Source organism: Plecotus auritus, assembly GCF_963455305.1.
Source record: "Plecotus auritus genome assembly, chromosome: 2".
In the NCBI taxonomy this organism is placed as follows: Eukaryota; Metazoa; Chordata; class Mammalia; order Chiroptera; family Vespertilionidae; genus Plecotus; species Plecotus auritus.
Window position 1 is genome coordinate 209,156,536 of NC_137771.1, and position 14,023 is coordinate 209,170,558.

At 41.1% G+C, this 14,023-nt stretch overlaps 1 protein-coding gene across 1 annotated transcript in view; it reads right to left on the minus strand.

Annotated features, from left to right (window-relative positions):
- ARHGEF26 (Rho guanine nucleotide exchange factor 26) overlaps nt 1-14,023 on the minus strand; it is a 112,798-nt gene that overhangs the window by 41,692 nt on the left and 57,083 nt on the right. The gene's annotated exons all lie outside the window — the stretch shown is intronic.

A 14,023-nucleotide genomic window follows, 5' to 3' on the forward strand; every position in this document is an offset into this window, starting at 1 on the left:
ATGTGATGCTTTTATACAAGGTTTAAAAGTATCAAAAGTACCAGTACCAACTCAAAAAGACAGAAGCCAAAAACTATAAAAATCCTCTACATTTAAAGCTGTCATATTAATACCTTATAACTTCAAGTAGTCGGTTTTACAACACTGATAATCCAGTTCATTTCTACGCTTTCAGGTATATTTTAGAATAAACAGATTTCACCATTTTTCAAGAATGCCCTATATACTGGAGGAAGAAGAAGAGACTGATGCTTGCATATTTTATTATACTGAAAAGCATATGAGTACAACATCTAAATAAGTACTTTAAAACCAAGCATGAAATAAACTTAATTCTATGAGTCCTTTCTCTCAAAATAAAAACAATCATATTATTTTAAATCTAATATTATATATGACATTCAGTGTCTTCATAAATTAGGTTGCAATTTCAAGTTGCCAGACTTAAGAGTGGGTGTGTATTTGTATGTGCATATATTGTGCCCAGTTCAGTTAAAATTAAATTTCTGATAAATAATGAATAATTTTTCAGTAAACTATGTGTCAAGTATTGCATGGGCATCTTGTGTTTTATCTGGCAACAAAAGATTGCATCCAATGTTAACAGAACATCAAAATCAGGTATTTGACATAGGTTTCTACCCAGTGTCACTGCTCAAAACGTGGTCCGTGGTCCATGGACCAGCCGCATTGGTGTCATCTAAGAACATATCAGAAATGCACAACCTCATCACCCACCTCCACCAACCTGGACCTGCATTTTAGCAAGATCTACAAGTGACTCGAGTGAATACTAAAATTAGAGAACTGCCGTGGAGCCCACCTACTGTCCAAATTTAAAATGGTAGGAAAATCTATTAGAAATAACTATCCCACGAGGACCAATCATTTCCCCAAAGAATGTGATGAAGGTGACATCAACAATAATTTCTAATGATTTCTTCTGGAACAGTAAAACGAGGGAAATTTCGTTTTCAATAAGTTCTTTAGCCTTTGGCACATCATTCACTACTCCTTACCAGTCAGCTGGCTGGACTCCATCACACAAAATTCAAGGCTGACAGTGAATGAGACAACAGAAATGTATACAAGATAATAGTAAATATGGTCTAACATTTCCTCACATTTCTATCTCTGTTATTTTCATACAAAATCCTGGCATTCAGAAATAAAACAAACAAGACATAAGAAGCTTTGTTTTTATATATTTACATGTACATAAAACTCATTTTAGTATGAACTATATTATCAGCTTGTCATCATTATCTATTTTTTAAAGTTTCTGTAAGAGCTTAAAAGACAAATACATTTGAACTTCCTAGAAGAGGCAAATCATTATATACTTTGAGGAAGCCCCTACATTTGTATTTCCTTTAAAAAGGACTTAGAGAAAATAATCAATCTAAATCCCAGCCACAGATTATAATTGGCCTACTCATCCAAGTCCCTGGTTTAAAACAGCAAAAGGGAAAACTTTGCTGGACTATTTGCCTTTCCTTTCAGTGGTATCAGGGTTAATATGCACAATCCTTAGACAGTAGGCCAGACAACACACCAGAAGACTCAAAACCCAGTCAACAGCTTCATATTACTTTGTCAGGACTGAGTCTTTTAATATTCAAATAAAATAACCCCCGTCCGGAGAGTTTCAGCAATTTCAAAAACAACCACTCCAAACTCCAAAACAAAGCTATGTTTCTTAAATGATATCTTCTATATAGACAGGTCTCTGACTTCATGGAAGTTAAGATATATTCAGAAGATAAGAATGATAGACATAGATGATTTAGAAAGATAACATTCTTGCTTACAACATATTAGAGGCCTGGTGCACAAAATTCTTGCACTCGGGGGAGGGGGTGTCCCTCAGCCCGGCCTGCACCCTCTTACAGTCCAGGAGCCCTTGGGCGATGTCTGACTGCCGCTACACACGCCAGCCGTGAGCCCGGCTTCTGGCTGAGCGGCGCTCCCCCTGTGGGAGCACATTGACCACCAGGGGGGAGCTCCTGCACTGAGCATTTGACCCCTGGTGGTCAGTATGCGTCATAGCGACCGGTCGTTCTGCCATTTGGTCAGATTAGCATATTAGGGTTTTATTATATAGGATGTGCATAAGGATGTTGGTGGTAGTTTTTTAATTACATAAACTATATATATATTTTTTTGTGGTAAAATATACATAACATGAAATTGGCCATTTTAACCATTTTTTAGTGTACAATTCAATGGTGTTAATTACATTCACAATGTTGTGCAACCACCACTATGATCTATTTCTAAAGTATTTTCATCACCCTAAACAGAAAGGCTACACCCATTAAGCAATAACTCCCATTTCCCTCTCTCCCCAGCCTCTGATAACCTCTAACCTACCTTCTGTCTCCATGAATGTGACTATTCTAGATAGTTCATAAAAGTGGAATCATATAATACTTGTGCTTTTTGTCTGGCTTATTTCATTTAGTGTAATGTTTTCTTTTTTTAAGAAAAAGATATATTTTTATTGATTTCTGAGAGGAAGGGAGTGGGAGAGAGAGATAGAAACGTCAATAATGAGAGAGAAACATTGATCAGCTGCCCCCTGCATGCCCTACACTGGGGTTCGAGCCCGCAACCTGGGCATGTGCCCTGACCAGGAATTGAACCGTGACCTCCTGGTTCATAGGTCAACGCTCAACCACTGAGATACAATGGCTGGGCTAGTGTAATGTTTTCTAAGTTCAACCATATTGAGGCATGTATCAGAACTTTATTCCTCTTTTTGGCTCAATAATACTCCTTTAGATGCATATACTATTATTGTCTATCCATTCATTTGTTGACAGACACTTGGGTAGTTTCCACTTTTTGGCCATTGTGAATAATGCTTCCACGAACATTAGCATACAAGTATCCATTTGGGTCCCTGTTTTCAAATCTTTGAGTTAGGTATCTACCTAGAGATGAAATTTCAACCTCACTGTCTCTGTGCCAATATCACTGTATATCAAGAAAAGACAGTATGATACCAGGAAATAATAGAGGAGCTGCTGAGTTATTGTCAAGGGGAAATTATTTTCATTAAATGAAAGGTGAGTAAGAAATAAGCCTTCCCTCCTGAGTGGCCCACAGGAGGCATGGAGCAGTTAATTACAATACAAGGTCTGTAACAGAGGCACACAATGAAAAGTGCTGAAGGCCGAGTAACTGACAGTCAACATGAGGCGGGTCCTCATTGATAAGGATGTCATTACTGGGAGCACTGGGGACACAGCACTGTGGGCTGGAGAAACTACGTGAGCCCAGACATGAATCTCATGCAAGAAAACGTGGGTCGGTGAGTGAGACTGAGGTGTGGACCACAGCAGGAGCAGGGGCAGAGAATGAGGGCTGAAAAGCAGGTCAGAGCTTGATGGCAAAGGTTTGACTGTAGGCTGAGGGAGTTTGGGCTTACTCTGTGGACAATGAGAATCTGCTAGAGGTGTTGAGGCCAGGAAATACCCAACCAGACAGGGAAAAGTGGGACAGTGGAGGGATGGATTACAAGTGGGGAGAGACAGACCACAAGCAGGCTAATGAGGTGGCAAATTTGGGCAAGTGACGATAAAGCCTGGCAGTGGGAAATTAAAGAGAGGACACAGATTAGGGTAACGATTTGGAGGGGAAGTTAATAGAATGGAGAAACTCATTAGATGGGAAAGTCAGGGAAGGTGCTAGGATTTCTGGTTAAGGTTTCTACCTGGGCATCAAGGTGAGTCATTAACAGGGAATTAGGAGAAGAGGGTTGAGAAGCAAGAAGGAAGCCCAGTTTAATTTTGTCTTGGAGATGTGAAATGGACCGCTGAAAACACACATCTGGGAGAATTCTGAGCCCCAGCAATTCTAGATAGTATGTAGTCAAGTCTAGTTCATTTTTAGATGGTTTTCATACAAATGCAAAATTTTTGTACTTTATTTTAATTCCAAGCAGCTTTGAAGAAAATGTTCAAAGAAAATGGAAAAAAAAACAAGAAACCATGCACAAGGTCATTATCATGTAAATCTAAGAAATAAATATCTTAGAGGCAAATATTCTTTAGTTTCTTGTCTTTAGCTAACTGCTACAATCTGAAAGAATGCAGCTATAGAACCAAAAAAAACAGTAACTTGGCTTTTCCCAATGAAAGGAAAATGTACTTATCACAGTTAAAGGGTTTGCCAAAGTACAAGATTAAAAACAAAGCACTGATGATATATTTGTTTATGCTACTTACTTTGATTAAATATAAACTAAGCCACTTGTCCTTTATTTTGACATTTGCAGAATTAATATACAATTTAAAACTTTCTGTGGTAAATTATCTGTTGGTTATTTTGGCCAATTTGCATATTTTACTGAGTGGAGCTACAAAAAGACCAAGAAAGTATTACTGAAGAATGAGGTATTATTCCCATAACCAAGAATGCTGCTGGTTCATATAAAATCTGACGCAAAAGTGAAAGCATTCTGTGAAGTTATTTGGCTTATTTGAAGGACAACTTTTTAATGGAAATATATTTCAGCGCTATACATTTTTTTTTTCTGGGACAATACATTCCTTATTTCCCCTTTGTAGCATTACCAAGATGACCATATTTACAACCAATCATGAAGAAAACCTCGCTCTCTCTCTCTCTTTTTTTTTTAACCCAAATCCTAATCTCATCGATGAAGTCTAGATTTCGAGAAACCTCCAATAACCAGAAAAGGCTTCCTGAAAACACTGCCTCCTAACCAGGCACCCAAGGTAGCCCAGTTTGACTGCTGACTCACCATTGCCAGCACAATCACACCCACACTTCAAATGAGCGCTTCCAACGACTGCAGCCTGCTCAGGTGAGCTCCTTGGCTGTGCAGACCATGGTCAGAGCACCCAGAACGCCAGGGAGGCCTCCCAGGGGGCGGGGCTTCAAGGTGATAACTACAAGTCCATGTTTGAAGAGCTTGCTCATGGTCTATAACCTCCCTTCTAGTAGTTCCTAGAACTGCAGGGACTGTATTTTCTTCAGGCTTCTTGTGGTTGCTTTATCAAGGGATGATATTAAATGTGGCACTGCATTTTGGGGGGAAAAACAAAGTCAACAAACGGTGAGGTAGCTGCTTCTGATACACTCAGGGCATGCTGCTTCGTTAACATCATTTTCTCTCTGAAAAGACCTACCAATGTGAAATATAAATGCTCCCACACCATTACTAACAGCCTTCTTAAAATTCAACTGACAATGTAATTGACACCTCAGATATGAACGTTCCTGAAAGCTCTTGATGCCTGTATGGTAAACCCACCAATCTACAGAGGAGATTGAGACTTATTTAATACAAACAACAAATCTATTTTAATTAGTCAACCAGCGAAATCTCCTTCCATGTGACTAGCACAGGATGGCAGGTTTAAGTGAATGTTAAGGAGCAAATCATCAGTAATTATAACCACCATTCATGTGCCAAGCACAGTGCTCCATGCTTCCCATACATTATCTCATTTAACTTACTCCTCGAGCCTACTTGATGAGATGGCCTTTATATCCATTTTACAGATAAGAAAATCAAGGCTATGGGGCCTTAACGTCAAAACGTGTAATAACTGAGCCTCAGTTTGAACCCAGAGCCAGAGCCTGTCTGAGTCCAGAGCCTGTGAACACCTCTGGCCTCTGCTCACAGGTGCCTGCTGCTATTGCCTGTCTGTTACAACTGGCCAGCCCTCAAACTGGACATCCAGCAAGAAGATTAACTGCTGAACGGAAAAAGAAATACTATTCGTTTCCAAGAAGACCAGCTGTTGCATCATCTCAGCAAGTAAATTATGGATGTCAACAGTAAAGACGTGCACGGTGGATTTATGCTACGGCAAGACCAGCAGACAGCAGAGGAGGCAACAGGTGAGCCCCTGGGAAAACAATCAGGATGGTCATGGCCCGTGATGTGTTCTGGTCCTGGTCAACACAGTGTGAGCAATTATGGGATTGCAGGTACCCTGGGAAACTCTGGGAGTCATTCATTTGGGCCCTCCCTGTTCCCTGCTGCCCTCCTCTCTGTCCCATTCATCCTTCATATCTTGGATTATATTTCATCTCCTCCAAGAAGCTCTCTCTGACTCCTGTGGCCTTATTTTATGTCTTTATAAACCCCTATACGAATACTTTCGTATCTTTACTGTGATTATAATTAATTATACTACGAATTTGTTTGCATTTGTCTCTCTTAGCAAGGTTTAGAGGGCAGGGGCCATGCCTGTTCTGTACAACACTATATACCCAGGTCCTGGCCACACAGCACCTGGAACATGGGAGGCAGTCAAATATTTGACTGCATGAATCAGGTTTGCGTTTTAAACAGAAAAGTATAAAGATGAAACCTGTTCAAGGAATTTTGTTCTATTGCTATTTTACAAAAAATGTAACACCCACAAATTGGTCAGTCTCTATCTTACCCTACTCTAATCAAGTCAGCAGATATTTTTTGACCACAAACTGGGTTCCCAGTGAAGATACAAACTCCCAGCACAAACTTTTACAATCCTGTCAAGTAAGGTCAATAGAATGAGACCCACTCCAGCCCAAATTTCTTCAGTGCCAGCTGCACTTACTGAAAAACCTGGGTAGCCCTAGCCGGTTTGGCTCAGTGGATAGAGCATCGGCCTGTGGACTCAAGGGTCCCGGGTTCGATTCCAGTCAAGGGCATGTACCTTGGTTGCGGGCACATCCCCAGTGGGGGGTGTGCAGGAGGCAGCCGATCGATGTTTCTCTCTCATCGATGTTTCTAGCTCTCTATCCCTCTCCCTTCCTCTCTGTAAAAAATCAATAAAATATATTAAAAAAAAAAAAAAAAAAGAAAGAAAGAAAGAAAGAAAAACCTGGGTAGACCAGCCCTTCCCCCACCAGATTTAGGGAGGATTCCAGGATGGCTAACCCCTCCCCCCCACCTCCTCCGCACTCAGCTCTGTAGTTAGGGAGGCACAGAAAGAAAGTAGGGCTCTGGTTATAATCAGCACTACCCTGCACCCTTCTCAGAATGGCATCCTTTCAAGGTACTTTTTCCTCATCAATATCCATCTGCCTAAAGCACACTCAAGTCGGTCCTGGACTTCTTCCTCCCTTAAATGAGCTGTCAATCTCCGAGGTCGCAGTCTCCACCAGAGAGGGTCCGATTCACTTATGCTGGAGCCGTGAAACATACCGAGCAGGTTTCACATGTCTAAGTTGCTGTTATATAATAAAATATCTTCACTAAACAAAGAAATCGTCCAGATAAGTGGCAGCGAACTATGTGCTGCTGGAAACACTTTCCCAACAGAACAGCAACAGAACGTTCTGTCCTCGACCAAAATGAATTTATATTCTGCTGTGCGTGAGGCTTGGGGCTCATTTGTCTGGGGTTTTGTTTTGTTTTTTGTTTTTTGTTTTGGTTTTTTGATGGTCAGGTTGACACTCAAGATCAGTATCAATTTTTTTTTTTAAATTTCTTTGAGTACAATGGATCAGGAATAGCAAACGCATGACTAGAGTACCACCTCTAACCTGTGGCAGGCATCACTAACCGAGTATGGCACTCTGCCACACTGCAGAATTTGCACTCCACACAACTGTATCGATCAATCAGCATTGATGATGAGTAAGATGAAGCTGATCTATGAAATTTTCCCCAGACTAACACTGATAGGAAATGTTAACTCGACAAAAATATAGAACTGCTCTTTCTGAATGAGTATACCCTACATCCCGACCAGGAAAAGATCTCACCAGCTTTCTCTCTTAACAGACTGCACGTCTTCTCACAATCTAGTTTCACTTTTTCTTCTGAAATTGTATCTCTGGATTGATAACAAGGGGGTAAGGGTTGAAATTAAAAGTGTTTGGGAATGTGAAAAAAACACCTTATTCTGAACAAAAATGTCCTGGTAGCCCTCCTCCCCTTTCTGATAGCTACTGTTTGATCTTTCAAATCTCTAGGATGGTTTTTGTTCAAAGATTCTTATCATGCCGTTAAGATCAGCCTGGACACATGAAAGAAGAGATTGAGGTGAAAGAGATAAACTAAGGGTCTTCTTACCCTTACCACCACAAAACACAGAGCTTTCTTAGGTTTAAATCTGGCTCCCTCCCCACAGACACCTTCAGTTCAAGGCTCCCAGCAAATCCCAAAGGAGGAAGTCGGAGCAGTGGTCCAGGGAAGGGAGCGGCAGAAAGACTACAGAGCTAAGTGCCCCAAGATGCAGCTGTATCAGTTAAGGTTCTGGAGCCCTTAGTCCTTCCTTCTCAGTGATAATGCACAAGCCAGAAGAAATATAAACAGGACCCTACAAAGATAGGAAAACAATGTTTTCAAGTACCTTAAGACTGAGTTTTTCCTTAAAATGAGGATTTAAATTACCATCTGAATCTGCCACACAAAATAAACTGGAGTAAAAGGGGCTTGTTCCCATGGTAACCTTTTGCATACTTGGTTCTTTTTGCTTCAATGCTGCTCACATGCATTCATCCATATTTGAATTTCTCCCAGAAACGAGGACAACGTCAATGTATGCCAGGAGGCACTCTTATCAAAATGGCCTTGGGACAGATGAAAGTCTGCGTGGGCCTGGGATGCTTGGGGTTATTATGGACAGTTTTACGGTTTTTAATTATTTTTTATTTGAGCACAACTATTAATTTACAGCAAACAGAAAATCCTCTCCACCCCTACTTTTATATATGACCATGAAGAATGAAACCAAGTATGCGTGGTTCACCACTGGCTCTCCAGGACCGAGCAAAGAACAAGCCCTCAATAATGGTGTTGAATGATTCAATACTAGATACCTATCACTCCTCCTTGCCCCTCTCCCAAGGAAAGGAACAGTGAGCGATGGTATGAAGCAAGGGTCTATTCGGCCTGATTAATAACTACAGTAAATTATCAGGGTCCTCACGATGGGGCTAGGCTGGAGTGAGGTGGCACTGAATGGCTCTGCTATTGGCAAATATGGAAGCTGAGTGCTTATGTGCCTTATATGAAATCCTAAATACAAGGCGTGGAATCTCAAGAGTAGTTTTGCTAACGCATTGCCTGGCAAAACTTCCTTGAAAACTCAAAACCTAACCAAGGTTTATGACTTCTGAAGAACTGTTGGATGATAATTACATAACCAATTCAGTGACCTGTGACCTTGGCCCCGTGAAAGGGTATCGCTGTGTGTAACCCTCATTCACAGTAACTTCACCAGGAGTGGCCGGGCAGGTTGTCTCCCTTCACCCCGCCTTGTTTTCTGTTTCCCACATCAACAGCCTCATTGTGTGCATGTCATTTCCTGCAAGCTGCCTTGAGCCTCGCAGTAAATGACAATTTCTGTTGCCTCACTTATTGACCATAATAAAGAATGATGCAGTTGAAGTCCAAATTATAAACAAACCAGGAAAATGTGGATTCTTGGTTGCTGCTTGGAAAGAGCATGGAGAATAAATTTATAGACTACTGGAACAAAGTCAAGTAAAACAAAAAAGTCTTCTCATGCTGAAGGCCCGTTTCCTATTGTGGGTGGGTCATTTTGGAATAAAATCAGCACAGGGAAGACACGTTTCTCTTCAGGCACTATTTCCAGATCCTTTTTAGGTAGCTCCGTGATATTTCAAGTCAGAATTCAATCCACAAAGAAGGATAAGATTTAAAGTAAGCCCCAAATCTTTATATCTCAGTTTTTCTTTATTAAATATGCCCAAAGAAAGTTATTTTCCTAAAAGAAAAGAATGCTTTCTATGGCTCCCATCAATTTCATAAAAGGGGTGGGGGGAACGAATTCTGAATTTGGAAAACTCCAGAAGTCCAGTTTCCATAATATTCTTAAAAAAAGATGATGTTTGCACAAGAGAACTAGAATTTCATGTCCTCTCTGACATTTTTCAAACCTGCTTCAGTTTACCCAGCATCTGGCTCTGGTCTGCCCTTTTCACACAACTCTCTGCTTCAACTTTCATCAGGGATTTATAAAATACTGTCTCTTCAGATGATTATTAATACTTTTAGCCAAGTACAGAAGACGAGGATCAATGGGGTAAACAAGTTCTTACCCTGGTTTTAAGTGCATGTGGTGCAATGATAAATTTCTGTTGCTTCATTTATTGACCATAATAAAGAATGAAATCTTACCATTTGTGACAGCATGGATGGACCTAAAGGGTATTACACTCAATGAAATAAATCAGACAGAGAAAGACAAATACCATATGATTTCACTTAAATGTGGAATCTAAAGAGCAAAATAAACAAGCAAACAAAACAGAAACAGATTCATACACAGAGAACAGACTGGATGGTGCCAGAAGGGAAGGGGTTTGGGGGACTGAATGAAAGAGGTTAAGCATTAAGCAGTACAAATTGGTACTTACAAAACAGTCATGGGGATGTAAAGCACAGCATAAGGACTACAGTCAATAATACTGAAATAACTATGTATAATGCCAGGTGGGTACTGGAAATATTGAGGGGAACACTGTAAACTATATGATTATCTAACCACTATGCTATACACCTGAAACCAATACAAAATAATATTGAAAGTACACTGTAATTGAAAACGTCTAACAAACAAAACAAGCAACTGAGTGGAGAAGACTTGGCCAACCCTCAGTAATTAGCCCAAGAAAGATGATAGACAACATAGTGAGAGGGAAACCACTAGCAAGAAGAGAAAAGATCCTACAAGACAATGGGTAGGGGAGCATGAAGATGAAGGGAGAAAAAGCGAGAACGGGTGATTGCTAAGGCTCCATCACCTCCACAATACCAAACAGCAGGCTTCCCACGCTGTCTTTCCCAACTTCACGATTTCCTTTGACTTCAGTGATAGGTGATCTCTTATCTCATGATTAGATTAATAATAACTATAAGTGAATACACTTCCAGATAAAGTCCATTTCACATTGCACCTTCTGTAGCAAGGCTAATTGTGTGCCATTACATCACACCTCTGGAAAATGTATGCAGGATATTGGCCATGGATACAAACTCGGGAGCCAGATGGCCTGGGTTCAAATCCCAGCCCCCTCTTTTATTAGCCATGTAACCTTAGGCAACTTGCTTAATGTCTCCATGCCCTGGTTCCTCATTTATAAAATGGGAATAGTAATAATGGTATGACCTCATATGGCTCTCACGATGTCTGAATGAATTAAAACATCTTAAGTGCTTAGCACACAGTCTGACACATGGTACAGGCTCATTAACATTAATTATCATTTAAAGTGCAATAAAAATGCCTGTCTCTCCTACATGAATTCACACCACTCGCATGTCTTTTAAGGAATGCCAGGAGGCTTTCTTGCTTTTCTAGCCACTCTGTTCAGGGACAGCAAGTCAAGCTCCCCTGCTTCTATCCATTAATTCTGTCATACACCTAATCCTCTTAAAATCACAGGCATACACTTTCTCTTCAACTTTTAAAAAATGTGTAATAGGTACTGATCAATGACAAAATTAGAGGAAGATCAAACTTGGTCCTTTTTAGGTCCCATGTGTTGGTACCTCCTCAGTGAGTTACAGATGGGAAAGTAATGAACCAGTGCAAACTAAGGATTTTCTGCCAAGAAGTCGTGGAACATTTCTTCACATGTAAACACTGTTCTTGGCCTTGGCCTCCCAATCATGGGGAAGGAAAAGTCATGTCACAATGAAGAGGCTTTAGGCCAGGCAAGGCACAGACACACTTGGCCCAAACACAAAGGGCATCATGTTTATTTTTAGAGCCCCCTGTGGGAGGCTAAATAATGGCCCCCGAAGAGGTCCACATCTTGTGACTTCGTTGTCTTAAAGGATGAAAGTGACTATGCAGATGTGGTTAAGGATCTTGAGTTGGAAAAGTCATCCTAGATTATCCAGGTGGGCCCAATGGAATCACAGGGTCCTTCTTAGCAGGAGGCAGGAGGATCAGAATCAGAGAGAAGATGTAAGGATGGAAGCAGGAATCAGAGAGCAAAGAAGATGGCATGCAGCTGGCTTTCAAGGTGGAAGAAAGGGTCACAAGACAAGGAATGCAGGTGACCTATGATCTAGAAGGAGTCAGCTCTGCCAGCACTTGATGCCAGTCAATCTGAAATTGACTTCAGATTTCTGACCTTCAGTATTCTAGGAGATAAAGTCTTGTTGTTTTAATCTGCTCAATTTAGAGTAATTTGTTACAGCAGCAATAGGAAACTAATACATCCCCAAACCCCGTGGTCGGCAAACTGCGGCTCGCGAGCCACATGCGGCTCTTTGGCCCCTTGAGTGTGGCTCTTCCACAAAATACCACGGCCTGGGCGAGTCTATTTTGAAGAAGTGGTGTTAGAAGAAGTTTAAGTTTAAAAAATGTGGCTCTCAAAAGAAATTTCAATCATTGTACTGTTGATATTTGGCTCTGTTGACTAATGAGTTTGCCGACCACTGCCCTAACCCATTTTAGATTTCTCTCTCTCTCTCTTCCAACCTACTGCTCACTCCCCAATATCCAATATCTTGTACCTACACACCAGCCCCTGGATTACTCATGGGCCAGACTGTAGAGATACATCAATTCCAGAAGGCTGGAGGTTCTGGACCCAGCTCCCTTCTGTACTCATTCATTCAGTGACTTTTTACTAAACAATGGCCATGTTCCACACTCATTCTAGGCACCCAGAACATAAAACCCAGAGCAAATCCAACAAAAATCCCTGCCTTCATGGCACTGACAATTAGCTCCTGGGAAGGGATCCCTCTCTGTTCTACTCCCCCGGGGCCCGCCTGGAAGACCACACAAAAACCTCTCAGCATCCCTTGTGAAATGGAACAGAACAGTTTTGCTTCTAGGTCCACTAACAGACATTTTAAAAGGCAAGACACTTGCACATTAGGTGACTGCCAAGGAGGACAGAGGGAATGGGGGAGGAGCTGTGATGTAAGCAAAGATGGGAACTCACAGGTGTGTCCGAGGAATGTGTGGTGGACTTCGGGGTCTGTTAAGGGTAGATGTTCAAAGGCATCCGTGACTCAAAAAAAGTTTAAGAACCACTGGCTTTGTGTAATGAAAACACCTACCACAGAAAGATACGGAAAAACTGGGAAATGACTGTAAGAAGAAATTATAAACAAGCCTCGGCCTAGACCGAGAAGAACTCCCGGTGCCACGTGAAGCTATTTCCTTTCCGTCCTTAAGTAACAGAGAGCCACTGAGGTTTCTCGTATTTTAGGGAAGTAACTCTAGAGGTCGGATAGAGGATAGGACAGCCGTGGGCAAACTACGGCCCGTGGGCTGGATCCGGCCCATTCGGCTGTTCTATCCGGCCCGCGGAGCTGAAAGAGCGGAGGGTTCTCTTGCTCTCCCCTCCGCTCCTTCACCAGCAGCAGTGTTAACATGGCAACGTCGGGAAACACGGCCGCAGCTCCTTCTTCTGAGTGGGCGGATTTATATCCGCCCATTCAGTAGAAGGAACAACCTCTCAATCTTCCAGAGGCTCCTTGTAATGCCCGCAGACGCGTCCCCCGACATCACCCTGGGAATGCGTAGACACGTGATCGTGGTGATGTAGGGAGACATGCCCCTGGAGAGCACAGTATCAGAGCATTAGCTAAAAAGGAGACCAACAACACTGTTCCCACTGAAGTTGATGTTTTAAAGACCAAAAACCTTTCAACCTAGTCTATATTGCCATCTACATCTACGTCCCGGGCATAATTTGGAAGTTGCACTAAAAAAAATGTTTAATTTACTGTTTACACATTTTGTTCTTTTCTATTTGTTTTAGTTTTAAATTATTTTATTATATTTAAGTTTAATTTGAAAGGCTTTTGTACCTTTCCTTTGTTAGGCAATTTTATTTTGCCTTTGCCATCTTCAATATAAGGTATGTTATTGTGCTATGATTCCTCCATTTTTTGAAGTTTCAAATTATAATAATTAGTGTTTACATTCTTCTTGTTAAAATGTTTGAAATGAATAAAACTATTGAAATAAAAAAAAAAGACCATACCCTTTTATGTAATGATGTTTACTTTGAATTTATATTAGTTCACACAAACACTCCATCCATGCTTTTG